Raw genomic sequence first — 14775 nt, 5'->3', positions numbered from 1 at the left:
TTGTTATCCATTTGGCACATAACAATCTCCTTAACAACATCCATATGCACTCATTCATACTGAAGTAACCAATGCAGTATTGCATTTCCATAGTAACGTTGTCTTCTTGTGATAACTTATAGTTTCTGAAATTTTCTCTCATGTGTATTTAAATACCACTAGGACTTACGGGAATCCCCACTAGCACATTTTTTAATGTTTTCGTTAATCGTCAAGGAAATTAATAATGAAGTTTTAAAATTTTTGGTGCATACTGAGGGGCCTTCAAACGCTTCATAACATGTGATGTTTCTCTTCTCGCACTATTTAATGTTCCTACCATGGATGTTAACTTTCCTTTCTGTTTCGTGGCAGGTTTTGTGGACGGTGAATTAACTACCTGTAGTAACATTTCTGCCTTTGGATAGAAATGGTTCTATAAGGCGCACCTTCGGATCGTGCAGTACCCTTACCAAGATAAGGGAAACCTTTGAGAGTGTACCTGATTTCAACATACACGGTAAACGGGTAATTTTGTCTGTACTTCTCACGTTTCGAAGCCATGAATTGAGTAAAGAGACACCTAGATTTACTCACCTGTTATTAGGTCAGATCTGGTTTTGTAACACATGGAGCAGAATTTGTTTCCATTCATGCTTTCCACATAAAGCCGTCAGCCCAAAAGTCTCACCATAAGCTGCGGAGGTGTGTATTTCTGCCACCACTCAGGCCACGAGCATAAATAATTGTAATAAATTCTGCTGTTTCTCCCACGGTCATTGAACTGCTGTCACTTCCTAGTGCTCTGTGTGCCTCTGTTATAGTTCATTTCAAAATATGTTTGATTTTGTAGTTGTCTATGAACAAGTTCCGGGCACCTGATACATGTTCATCGCTTGAATTTCTTTCTTCGGTGGTTTAGGTCGAGGAGATTCTCTCAAAATATCGTGATTGGGAAGACGTCCACTTTGTGAATTCGACACTGCTTCTACACAGACTGTGCCATCAAGAGAACCTTTTTTAAGTGCTACAGTAGACGATGAAGAAGCAGCGGCTTTTAAGTCATGCGAGGAGCAGGACCATCTCTGCTTCCATTATGTGAATCTTCTTGATCTATAAAAAACAAACGAATCACTGTAAAAGTATAGGAAAGCAATTCTAAATACTAAATTAAGAACTGTGAAATTGTATTTTGATAGCTATACAGTTATAATAAATTAGCAGCAATAATAATAATAATAATAATAAATAAATGAAGAACAAAAAGGCTGTTGCAAAGGAGCACGAGGATGTAAAGAGCAACTGATAATAGATGCAGAGCTGACATATCAAGCTAAAACTAAACAAAGGTCGCTACACTACGCATACATTGATTACCAAAAAGCTTTTGATAGTGTACCCCACTCATGGTTACTACAAATATTAGAAATTTACAAAGTAGATCCTAAATTGATACAGTTCCTGAACATAGTAATGAAGAATTGGAAAACCACACTTAATATCCAAACAAATTCAAATAATATCACATCACAGCCAATACAGATTAAGCGTGGAATATACCAAGGAGACTCATTAAGTCCTTTCTGGTTCTGCCTTGCTCTGAACCCACTATCCAACATGCTAAATAATACAAATTATGGATACAATATTACTGGAACATACCCACACAAAATCACACATTTGCTATACATGGATGATTTAAAACTACTGGCATCAACAAATCAACAACTCAACCAATTACTAAAGATAACAGAAGTATTCAGCAATGATATAAATATGGCTTTTGGAACGGACAAATGTAAGAAAAATAGCATAGTCAAGGGAAAACACACTAAACAAGATGATTACATATTGGATAACCACAGCGACTGCATAGAAGCGATGGAAAAAACAGATGCCTATAAATATCTAGGATACAGACAAAAAATAGGAATAGACAATACAAATATTAAAGAAGTACTACAAGAAAAATATAGACAAAGACTAACAAAAATACTGAAAACAGAATTGACAGCAAGAAACAAGACAAAAGCTATAAATACTTATGCTATACCAATATTGACCTACTCATTTGGAGTAGTGAAATGGAGTAACACAGACCTAGAAGCACTCAATACACTTACACGATCACAATGCCACAAATATAGAATACATCACATACATTCAGCAACAGAAAGATTCACATTAAGCAGAAAGGAAGGAGGAAGGGGATTTATCGACATAAAAAACCTACATTATGGAGAGGTAGACAATTTAAGAAAATTCTTTCTAGAATGAGCAGAAACTAGCAAAATACACAAAGCAATCACTCATATAAATACATCGGCTACACCACTACAATTTCATAACCACCTGTACAACCCTTTAGATCACATAACATCAACAGATACGACGAAAGTAAATTGGAAAAAGAAAACACTACATGGCAAGCACCCATATCATCTAACACAGCCACACATAGATCAAGACGCATCCAACACATAGCTAAGAAAAGGCAATATATACCGTTAGACGGAAGGATTCATGTTTGCAATCCAGGATCAAACAATAAACACCAGATATTACAGCAAGCACATTATTAAAGATCCTAATACCGCAACAGATAAATGCAGACTTTGCAAACAACAAGTAGAAACAGTAGATCACATCACAAGCGGATGTACAATACTAGCAAATACAGAATACCCCAGAAGACATGACAATGTAGCAAGAATAATACATCAACAGCTTGCCATACAATATAAACTAATAAAACAACACGTTCCCACATACAAATATGCACCACAAAATGTACTGGAGAATACAAATTATACTGGAACAGAACCATTATAACAGATAAAACACCACCACATAACAAACCTGACATCATACTCACCAATAAAAAGAAGAAATTAACACAACTAATCGAAATATCCATACCCAATACAACAAATATACAGAAGAAAACAGGAGAAAAAATTGAAAAATTCATCCAACTGGCTGAGGAAGTCAAGGACATGTGGCATCAGGATAAAGTTGACATTATACCAATTAGACTATCAACTACAGGAGTCATACCACACAATATCCACCAGTACATCAACACAATACAGCTACATCCAAACATATATATACAACTACAAAAATCTGTAATTATTGATACATGTTCAGTGACCCGAAAGTTCCTAAATGCAATGTAACATATACCGTACAGTTAAAAGGAAGTCACGCTCGATGAAGGTCCACGTCACTTTCCATTTTTAACCAAACCTAAGGTCTGAGAAAGGAAAGAAGATAATAGTAATAATAATAATAGTAATATAATAGTGTAGTAATATAATAGTAATATAATATAGTAATATAATAGTAATATAATAGTAATAATTATAGTAATAATAGTAATATAGTAATATCAGATAATGAACCTCAAATCCATCCTTTCGTACCTGAAGCTCACGGATAAAAATTTCGTACTGACCTTTGTGGATTTCAAAAAGGCTGACGACTCGCTTGATCGTAAAACCCTGATCAGAATTCTAGAAGAACTTGGCCTAGACAAGAATACCGAAGCGATAATCCAGCAAACACTTACCAACACAACCTCAGAAGTGAAATTTAGAGGAGAATCATCAGAAGCTTTTGAAATAAAGACTGGAGTTAGGCAAGTAGATGGGCTCTCACCACTGCTCTTCAACTGTGCCCTCGAGAAGGTGATTTGTGAGTAGCGCAAATAACTGGAAAACCAAGGAATTAAGAATGGTTTCAGGCTGGGTTACAAGAAACAAAATCTGGAAATCGATTGGCTCGCTTTTGCAGACGATCTTGCAATTTTGTTCTGATACTATGGAAACATCTGAGAGACAGGTTAATGAGCTTAACGTACAAGCCTCCATGTTTTATTAGAGAAAACCAAGTTTATAACAAACATAAATTCGCCAACACGGGAGCTTGTAGTGGATCAAAGCAAAATTAAGCGAGTTGAAAAGCTTAAATATCTCGAAAAATGGATAACAGCCTCCTTATAAGAGAAAGAAGCGTTCATACCACGCATGATCAAAATGGAAATGCCATTCCATTTAACCGAAAACGTCTACAACAATAGATCAGTATCGTTCAAAGCAAAGTTACGGCATTACTATATTGTTATCCGTCCGGAGATCTTGTACGCTTCTAAGTGCCTAGTAAGGAACAAAAAAGGCATAATGGAAGAACTTCAGGTCAAGGAAAGGAATATTTTGAGAAAGACCTTAGGTCCCATCAAAGAGAATGGGGAATATAAAATGGTTCAAATGGCTCTGAGCACTATGGGACTCAACTGCTGTGGTCATCAGTCCCCTAGACCTTAGAACTACTTAAACCTAACTAACCTAAGGACATCACACACATCCATGCCCGAGGCAGGATTCGAACCTGCGACCATAGCAGCAGCGCGACTCCGGACTGGAGCGCCTAGAACCGCATGGCCACCGCGGCCGGCCAATGGGGAATATAGAAAACGTCATAATCATGAATTGTATTCCCACTTAGAGAAGATAACCGGTACCATTCGGAAAAGGAGGATTATGTTTTATGGACATATGACCCAAATGAGCTCTGGAAGACTCACCTACTTTCAGGAGAAGAAAACAAAATTGGCCTAGTTCACTGAGGTGGAGAAAGATCTTAAAGAAGTGGGGATCATCCATGATGACATCTTGGACTGTGTCCCACTCAAGGAGAAACTTATGGCGTGGCAGGGTTTCCAAGGAAGTCCAAAACTATAAAAAGAAAAGGGTTAGACCCAGGCGAGCAAGGAGCAACACTGAGAACGAATGTGGGAGCACTGGGTTAACATCAGAACACGTAAAGCAAAACAGTTGAAATAACGTGGACCAGACATGGTCTATACGAAATGAATGAATGAAAGAATAATAATAATAGAATTACTTGTCTGTATGTTTCCATTATCGAAAACTGAAGAATCGGTGTCATTATTATTAGATGATTCAACCCTTCCAGTTGCTGCAGAATAAATTCTTCTTCTGAGCCATCAGAATAGTTCACCACTATCCGAATCCTCCTGCAGAACCCTTTGTAACTCTGAAAATGTCTCAAGTAAATAACATTTCCGATATATTTCTACCCCCACCCCTCTAACTTTTGTAACACTGATCCTTGCAAGGGAATGTCAAACAAAAATGCTTCGTATATTGATCATTGTCCACCTCTACATCTACATGGTTACTCTGCAATTCACACTTTAAGTGCCTGGCAGAGGGTTCATCGAACCATTTTCGTACTACTTCTCTACCATCCCACTCTCGAATGGCACGTGGAAAAAAGGAACACCTAAATCTTTCCGTTCGAGCTCTGATTTCTCTTGTTTTATTATGATGATCATTTCTCCCTACGTAGGTCGGTGTCAACAAAATATTATCGCATTCGAAAGAGAAAGTTTGTGATTGAAATTTCATAAATAGATCTCGCCTCAAAGAAAACCGCCTTTGTTTCAGTGGCTGCCAACCGAACTCGCGTATCAAATCAGTGACACTCTCACCCATATTGTGCCATAACACGAAACGAGCTGCCCTTCTTTGCACTTTTTCGATGTCCTCCGTCAATCCTACCTGGGAAGGATCCCATACCGGGCAGCAATATTTTAACAGAGGACGGACAAATGTAATGTAGGCTGTCTCTTTAGTGGGTTTGTCGCGTCTTCTAAGTGTTTTGCCAACAAAGCGCAATCTTTGTTTCACTTTCCCCACAATATTATATATGTGGTCTTTCCAATTTAAGTTGCTCTTGTAATTCCTAGGTATTTATTCGAATTGACAGCCCTTAGAATTGGGCGATATATCGTATACCCAAAATTTATTGGATTTCTTTTAGTACCAATGTGGATGACCTCACACTTTTCTTTGTTTAGTGTTAATTGCCAGTTTTCGCACCATACAGAAATTCTCTCTAGTTCATTTTCTAACTGGAATTAATCACCTGATGATTTTATTAGACGGTAAATTACAGTGTCATCTGCAAACAGTCTAAGGGAGCTGTTCAGATTATCACCTAGATCATCTATATAAATCAGGATCAGCAGAGGGCCTATGACTCTACCTTGCGGAACGCCAGATATCACTTCCGTTCTACTCGATGATTTACCGTCTATCACTACGAACTGTGACCTCTGTGAGAGGAAATCACGATAGTCCATATGCACGCAATTTGATTAATAGTCGCTTGTGAGGAACGCCATTGTTAGTTTATGTCACAGTAATCTGAATAAAAATTAATTTCTTCATCCAATGAAGTAACTTCAGTAAGTTAGTGTATGAAATAAACGAAAGGTATACCAATAAACAAAATTATAGTATTATCTTGAAGAGATGATACGACCCCTCTGGAATCGTAATCAGTAGTACAATATTCGGTGTTCAATATAATGAAAGTACATTCCAAATGAATAACACTCGTAAAAGGAAATGTTGCTCCAGTTATTCTGTGGAAGTAGCTATCGCTTAAAAGCAAAACAGAATCATCTTCACCCCTCTTGGCTTTCTGACATGATGCTGATTCCGCTAGGAATGATAATTCGACGCATTTTCACGCAGGTATAACGAGCCCTAAATCATTTTATAACTTACGATCCGACGGAAAACTTTCAAGCTATTATAATAATTCCTAACAAGTACTTCAGGCATTAGTTTGCTCGAGACACAGCTGCGCACGACCGCTCCGTATATACCCCCAACACTGACAATCTAAACCTTAACTATCCGCGGGACCTGTAGCGCGTGTGCATTGTTGAGGGTAGAAGCAAGACAGTTGCCCCGCCACAGAAGAAGTGCTCTCAGGCTCGAAATTTCAGTAACCAGCTATGAGTAAGGAGTACAATATCGCTGGGTCATACCACTAAACATAGCAGAAATCGGTTCAACCTTTCTATTTAAAAATCTGTTACCTACATTTCTACAAGAGCGTGGTAGTAAAATATACGAAATGTTTCACTAACTGTAGTTTTAAGTAGAAAAATTATTTGTAGTAATAGTTCAGAAGACTCTGTAAATCACCTGCTGGCAGAAGGAACATAACACTTGATAGCGCAATGCCGATTCCAAACTACAACTCTGTCGAAAATAGATCGGGATTCGAAAGCATTGGCAAAAGATCAAGAATAACGGTCATGATTTTTAAGTAACAAAATACATTATTGCATTAAAAGGACGGTTAAGTCCACCATGGCCCGCGCAACATCCAGGTGTAGAACACACTGAACATTACATGTGTAATGTTTAAATAAATGGGACGTTATGCGCATCAGAAAACATAGTAGTAGAAGGAAGCTCACTCCTTTGGAATTTGATGAATGTAATGCGCCCTAGTATTGGGATGGATTAATATAAACCTGATTCTTCACCGTACTTCGAAAGTTAACCATCTCATTACACGTCGTATGAAACTACTCCAGATGGATATGAAAAGGCTAAAGTGCTCAAATTATAGTAAGTTACGAGTACACCTTTGCTAACCTTTACAGTACACGTCAAGGAATAAGCTTTCATTTACAGTAAGAGAACTGTAAATGAAGAACAGCCTGTGATTGCTGTTGTGCTCAAATTTTAGCTAACTATCAGCATCTCTTTGGCGACCACGTCCAAAACTCGACCGTTTGTGACTATTCAGACTGAGCGTTCCTCAAATAACAATGCTGTCAGTTGATTTCTCATTGGTCCATCTCAACCGGCACCTCAAAGAGCTTTCTAGCGGTCCACTGAGAGTGGTCAAAGACAGTCATTCTTTTAGAGATCCAATGCTCGATACTGTGTATATCTTCGGAGAATATATGCGATTTCAAATAGGGGAAAGAGTCAGTACTGAACATTGTCACTTTGCCAAACTGCCGTAACGGCGACCGGACCGGTCGCGGGGTAGTTGTGACGGAAGCGTGCCAGGACCCGCGGAGCGGCCCGCGAACAACAACACAACGGGAGAGGACGGACACGAGCAGCGGAGGACCTTACCACACAACAAGAGCGGACAACAGAGTCACGAACCAAACAAGACAACCACATCTGCAGGAATAGATCACGAAAGTCAATACGCTGTCTGAGGCGATATGTCCTGAGACGCACGCGATGTTAGACTGCTACCTGAGCTATTTTTTTTTCCTTTATTGAATTTCGATTCCCCCCTAAGGGGGCGGGCTGGCAGCAGCTTAGTACGCTGCTCTGCAGCCTACAGACTTTACAAAAAGTAAGAAGATAAGAAACAATAAAAGCAGGCGATAAAACGGTGACTTAAATTGTAAAACGGCGTAAAATTGTGGAAAGTTAAAACATAAAACAAAGGGTTGGCAATGCTAATAAAATACACAGGAAGCAGACAGGTAAAACAGTAGACAGACAATTAAAAACATGGCGACAGTCAGGTTTCTGTTCGCAAAAGATATAAAAATCACACCCAGCGACAGTATAATTTCCGTTCGCAACACTTTGGAAAAGACACACAACACTGAACACTCACTGTAAACACTGCACTAAAATGCCGGCACAAAGATGAAACACCATAGTCAAGGGCAGATGGGGGGGGGGGGGGGCGTGGACCTGGACAGATGAGGGGGAAAACAAGGAGGGAGGAGAGGAAATATGAAATAGGGGGGGGGGGAACCGAAGGACATAGAGGACTCATAAGGGGGGGGGCAGGGCAGACGGAAGAGGGAATGGGAAAAGGCAGAGGAGGGAAATGCAAAAGGACTCAGGGGAGAGAAGGGGGGCAGAGAGAGAGTAGGCGGGGAACAAAAGAGGATGGAAGGGGGGCAGAGGGATCCCAGGAAAAGAACAGAGGAAAGGAGGGGGGGTGAGGATCAGAGTTGATAGGAGGGATAAATGGAGGGAGAGAGGGCATCATCCGGGAGGGGGAGTTGAAGGAAGCCACCCTGGGAAAGGAGATGAAGGGTGTAGAGATGGATGGCAGAGGGGACACAACAGTGAAGACGTGGCAGTTGGTGGGGATGGGAGAGGAGAGGAGCAACAAGGGGGTGAGAGGGGTCAAGGCGGCGGGAGGTGTAGAGTATACAGAGATATTCGAGGAATAGGAGCAGATGGGGGAAAGGAATGAGGTCATAGAGGATCCGCGTGGGGGACGGGATGCGTATACGGAAGGCAAGGCGAAGTGCATGATGCTCAAGGATCTGGTGGGACTTACAGAATTTGGGGGGGGGGGGGCAGATATGCATGCGGGACTGTCATAAGAGAGGAAGGGACAGATTACTGGCTGAGCTCGAGGTAGGCGCTTAAGTACGCTATCGAGGGCGCCACTATTGGCCGCGGGGTCCACGTATTCCACTGTGGCGCCCTCACACTAAGAGTGGGCCAGAAGGCGCGCGCCGCCACAGCTTATGGCGCGATGGTGCAGAGGCCCCTATGGGTCTTCGACGTCTATGACGTCTGGCGCGGATTCCGATTCCGCGGCGCGCGGTATCAGACAAACCACTTTCACGTTTTACAGATGTATTACAACAAGATCAATGTAAGACAAATTTTTGTAATAATTCTGCCCTTCCGTTATTATTGGATCTATAATTATCGTTGTCTTCTGGTAGTAAACGGAGCAAGAAACGTAAAACCACCAGATTATCTGAGAATCTGTGTGGGACTAGTCTGCATAGGAGCAGTGAAGCACATACATACATATCCAGTGATCTGCGGCTCTGCAGACTGCACCCTGCTTCCATAAAGCGCCTCCATTCTTTCTGTTTCAGTTGCCTTCAGTCCTCAAATCCGCCTGGTGCTTCACCAGGTTGTCCATCTAGTGCTGTCTTGGTCTTCCTGATGTCTGGTTCCCTTCAAGTGCCTTATTCATCTGTCTTTCTTCTGGACTACGGTCTACATGTCCAGCATACCAGATTCTTATGTTCTTCGTCTTCTGCAGGACTGTTGGTTGTTGCACCAAGGCGGTGATTTCCTCGTTGTTGTTCCTCCTTCAACCTCCCTTGCCTAGGATCGAGTCATATACTTTCCTCGTTACTCTTCTTTAAAATATTATTAGATTTTCCTTTTCTCGTTTAGTCATGTTCTGGGTTTCTTAACTGTACACTAGTGCTGGGAAAGTTACTCTGTTACAGATTCTCTAAGATGACAATCCATAAATAAAGTGATATAAGGTGACATTGACTTTGAGCTGGGCATCTCCCTGAGCGAATACATGCATTTAATTACCACTGTTGTTCTTTCCTTGATGTCCACATCTATGCAGGTTAAACAAAAAATACACACATTGGACTATGGGTGGTAGCCTTGCATAGAATAACATAAACAATGTATTCGACTATGAGTCCTAATTTTACATGAAATCTTCCTCTTCACAAGCCACAACCACACGGAATGTCGTGTTTACTTTAGCCTCCGGAATCGGCTGAAGAAGTGAACACGATCTCCAGTACAGTCGCGGTATGTGAATCCGTACTCAAATGTGTATCTTAACTCGGAGTTAAGAAGACCACGCACCACGATGCAACTATGCGAATGGGTCCGAAACAGGTATGTGATGTACTTGTTGTGACGGTACAAACCCATCTTACTAGATGAACAGGTGTAGCATGCAAGGATTGCTTTGTGGAGAGCGACCGCCCGACATGGTGCGCGATTCGCGGAAGCGCGTGGCGCGCCCGCGCGAGATTTGCAACGGTCGGTGGGATGTCTCCACCCGGGGGGCGTCCACGTGGCCTGCAGCTTGGGGCATTGTTTGGTTTTTCGCGCATTACGCGAAAACTGTGTAACTTACGGTGAAGAGCGATGCGGCAGTGGATTGTCGTCAGTGACATGCACCTTCTGAAAGTTCGATCTTTATTTCAAGTCATGAGACGCGAAAGTTATAATAAACTCAAAATCGCTTAATATCGTTAATAAAAATAGTAAATAACAACTTACAGGGATGAGAGAGCACTCATTAAAAACGTCTCGTCATAGCGGATCGATTGCCATAGTCATATGTTAAGATTGATAAATAATTAAGCCCGTAAAGAGCAATAAACAAAGCTTGAGGGAAAATTGTTTATAAAATTCAATAGAAAATTCATGACGTAAAGAGCAGCACTATATAATATTTTGGGTGGCATCACACGTATTTTAAACTAGTTAAGTTATACTATACACTTAACTTGCAATAGTTTTCGTTGTTTGAAAATTATTATTAACATTTATCGCCATAATTAATTAATTATTATAGATATGAAGATTTTGATCAGCGCAATGTGTAGATCGCTATAGATTACGTGTAAAAACGGTGCTATATGCAGTTCTATGTTAAAACTTTGCAGCACAGATCTCAACAAACAAATTTTCCCTAAGTGGCGAAATTTTGCAAAAACTAAAAGCTTTATTTATGGGTGATAGAATAATCCTAGAAATTAATGTAACATAGTAAATCAGATGCACTTTTTAGCGCAGTTCCGATGATGCACATATTTTTGTCGAGGGATGTATGTATCAAAATTTGTAACCTTAACTAGTGAGACTGGTACTTGCATAACAGTGGGGGCTAGACGTCCGAGCCTATATAAGCGAGCGGCCATCTTGGCCAGGGGTCAGTCGTTGGACAGTCGTTTTGGAGGGTGGGTGGCCCATGTAGTCGTTTGAGAATTTCTTCTCGCGCCGCTTTATTGCGACAAAGAGTATTGTTTAATAGTGCAAGTGTGCAAGGATATATTTGGTGAATTGGAAGTGCTACGACTATTTGTGTGAGTGCGAATTACGAGGTATACATCGTTGTAAGTGAACATAAGGCGATCTTCTAGAACAAAGAGGACAGTGGGACTTGTGGTTCTGTTAGAATTATTTGAATAATTTTCGTTTGTAGCAGCCTATATTACTGCTATTGGTGGCTCGGTGTCAAATTATTATTAAAGTAAAACTGTAAATCGTCTCACCAGTGCTAATTTCATTGTATGAAAGAAAAGGACAACGCGAATAAATAGTGATTGAACTGTGTCGTGAAAGACTGATTTTAGTATAATAATCGCCTAATTCTTGTTCCCTAGCAGAAACTGTACTTATGTCTGAGTGAATAATTAATTCAAAAACTATAACAAATGCGCGGGTGTGGAAGTGTACTAATGCACCAAGTGTGGAAATCATCCCCTGAGACTTACGCGAGAGCCAAAATTTGCAATAACGTTTTTTAACCAACTTATGTGTAAGCACATTCGTGTGAAGTCTGCAACCGCACTTCTTCGTTATTATACCGCCCCGTCGCAATCTACAGCCAAACAAACGACAACAGTTTCAGAAAATTTTGGTGATTTTTCCAGTAGAAAGGGTTTCACAGATTAAGAAAGCCAATAACGCGTTAATCGAATCATGGCCCTTATACAACCAGTTATTCGGCTTAGCATTGATTGACAGAGTTGTTGGGTGTCCCCCTGAAGGGCATCGTCCCAGTTTTTGTTCATTTGGCGCATTAGATAAAAATCCTGAGATGGTCATAAGGCCCTGCTCATAATACTCCATATATTCTCAGTTGGGTAGAGAGGCTGCGACTTCGTTGGATATTCCTTAATCGAAGCCCACGCTGGTTTGCCATAAAGGTCAACAAAACACGGTGCAGAACGTCGAAGACGTATCTTTTGCTGTAAAGGTGCGCCGGAGGACAACCAAAGGGATCCTGCAAGCCAGACCACCAATCCTGGTTGTCGGTCCCTGTGGCGGGCGACAGTCACCGCTGTCCGAGGCTTCTCCAAACACGTCTTTGGCCTGGAATCTTATTGTTCTGATTTAGAATTGTCTTCAGTGATGAGTCCCGCTACGAAATGAGCTCCGATGAGCAGCGAAGACGTGTCTGGAGACGCCTGGGGCAGCAGTTGGATTCCGAACTGACTGACTCCTGCCATATGGCAAGACAACCAGGAGGGATGGTTTGGAATGCCATTTCATTTCATAGCAGACCCCATTTGGTTGTCACCCACCGCACACTTACAGCACGGCGGTACGTCGCCGATATTCTACGACCCGTTCAGTTGCCCTTCATGGCAAGCCATTGTCGACTTACACTTAAGCAACATACACTACTGGCCATTATAACTGCTACACCAAGAAGAAATGCAGATGATAAACGGGAATTCATTCGATAAATGTATTATACTAGAACTGACACGTGATTACATTTTCACGCAGTTTGGGTGCATAGATCGTGAGAAACCAGTACCCAGAACAACCCCCTCTGGCCGTAATAACGACCTTGATACGCCTGGGCATTGAGTCAGAAGTTGGATGGTGAGTACTGGTACAGCTGCCCATACAGCTTCAACACGATACCACAATTCATCAAGAGTAGTGACTGGAGTATTGTGACGAGCCAGTTGCTCGGCCACCATTGACCAGACGTTTTAAATTGGTGAGAGATCTGGAGAATGTGCTGGCCAGGGCAGCAGACAAACATTTTCTGTAAAAGGGCCGTACAGGACCTGCAACATGCGGTCGTTGATTATCCTGCTGAAATGCAGGGTTTCGCAGGGATCGAATGAAGGGAAAGCCACGGGTCGTAACAAATCTGAAATGTAACGTCCGCTGTTCAAAGTGCCGTCATTGCGAACAAGAGGTGACCGAGACGTGTAACCAATGGCACCCCATACCATCACGCCGGGTCATACGCCAGTATGGCGATGACGAATACACGCTTCCAATGTGCGTTCACCGCGACGTCGCCAAACACGGATGCGACTACCATGATGCTGTAAACAGACCCTGGATTCATCCGAAAAAATGACGTTTTGCCATTCGTGCGCCCAGGTTCGTCGTTGAGTACACCATCACAGGCGCTCATGTCTGTGATGTAGCGTCAAGGGTAACCGCAGCCGTGGTCTCCGAGCTGATAGTCCATGCTGCTGCAAACGTCGTCGAACTGTTCGTGCAGATGGTTGTTGTCTTGCAAACGTCCCCATCTGTTGACTCAAGGATCGAGACGTGGCTATACGATCCGTTACAGCCATGCGGATAAGATGCCTGTCATCTCGACTCCTAGTGAATCGACGCCTTTGGGATCCAGCACGGCGTTCCGTGTTACCCTCCTGAACTCACCGATTTCATATTCTGCTAACAGTCATTGGATCTCGACCAGCGCGAGCAGCAATGTCTGCGATACGATAAACCGCAATCGCGATAGGCTACAATCCGACCTTTATCAAAGTCGGAAACGCGATGGTACGCATTTCTCCTCCTTACACGAGGCATGACAACGTTTCACCAGGCAACGCCGGTCAACTGCTGTTTGTGTATGAGAAATCGGTTGGCAACTTTCCTCATGTCAGCACGTTGTAGATGTCGCCACCGGCGCCAACCTTGTGTGAATGCTCTGAAAAGCTAATCATTTGCACATCATAGCATCTTCTTCCTTTCGGTTAAATTTCGCGTCTGTAGCACGTCATCTTAGTGGTGTAGCAATTTTAATGGCCAGTAGTGTAATTACCGCCCGCACACGGCGAAAATTTCTATTGCTTGCCTTTGTGGATGACAAACCCGGCCTTGAGAACGTTATAAGTGAAACATGGTACTTAGGGAAAGGCAGATTTCGGTGTGGGCGGGGCCTTAGTCAGTTACCGTTGGCTGCTCAGTTTTTTTTTTTTTTTTTTAACCAGTTGCATATAAGGTTGACAATAAGGAATAATTATCAAATTTGACTGTTAAGACAATATTTAATTAAAGATTCTTTAGATAAATTTCATTCACGGCGGAAGGCCTTATTGACAAGAAATTCCAATTATTTGTCGGCTGAAGGCCCCAATAGTAATTACTCAAAAACAATTTGACTGATGAAGACCTAGATAGCAAATTCTTACTAAAATATTAT

The sequence above is a fragment of the Schistocerca americana genome, chromosome 6 (genome assembly GCF_021461395.2).
Source record: "Schistocerca americana isolate TAMUIC-IGC-003095 chromosome 6, iqSchAmer2.1, whole genome shotgun sequence".
Lineage (NCBI taxonomy): Eukaryota > Metazoa > Arthropoda > Insecta > Orthoptera > Acrididae > Schistocerca > Schistocerca americana.
Note: the sequence above shows the minus strand (reverse complement) of the source record.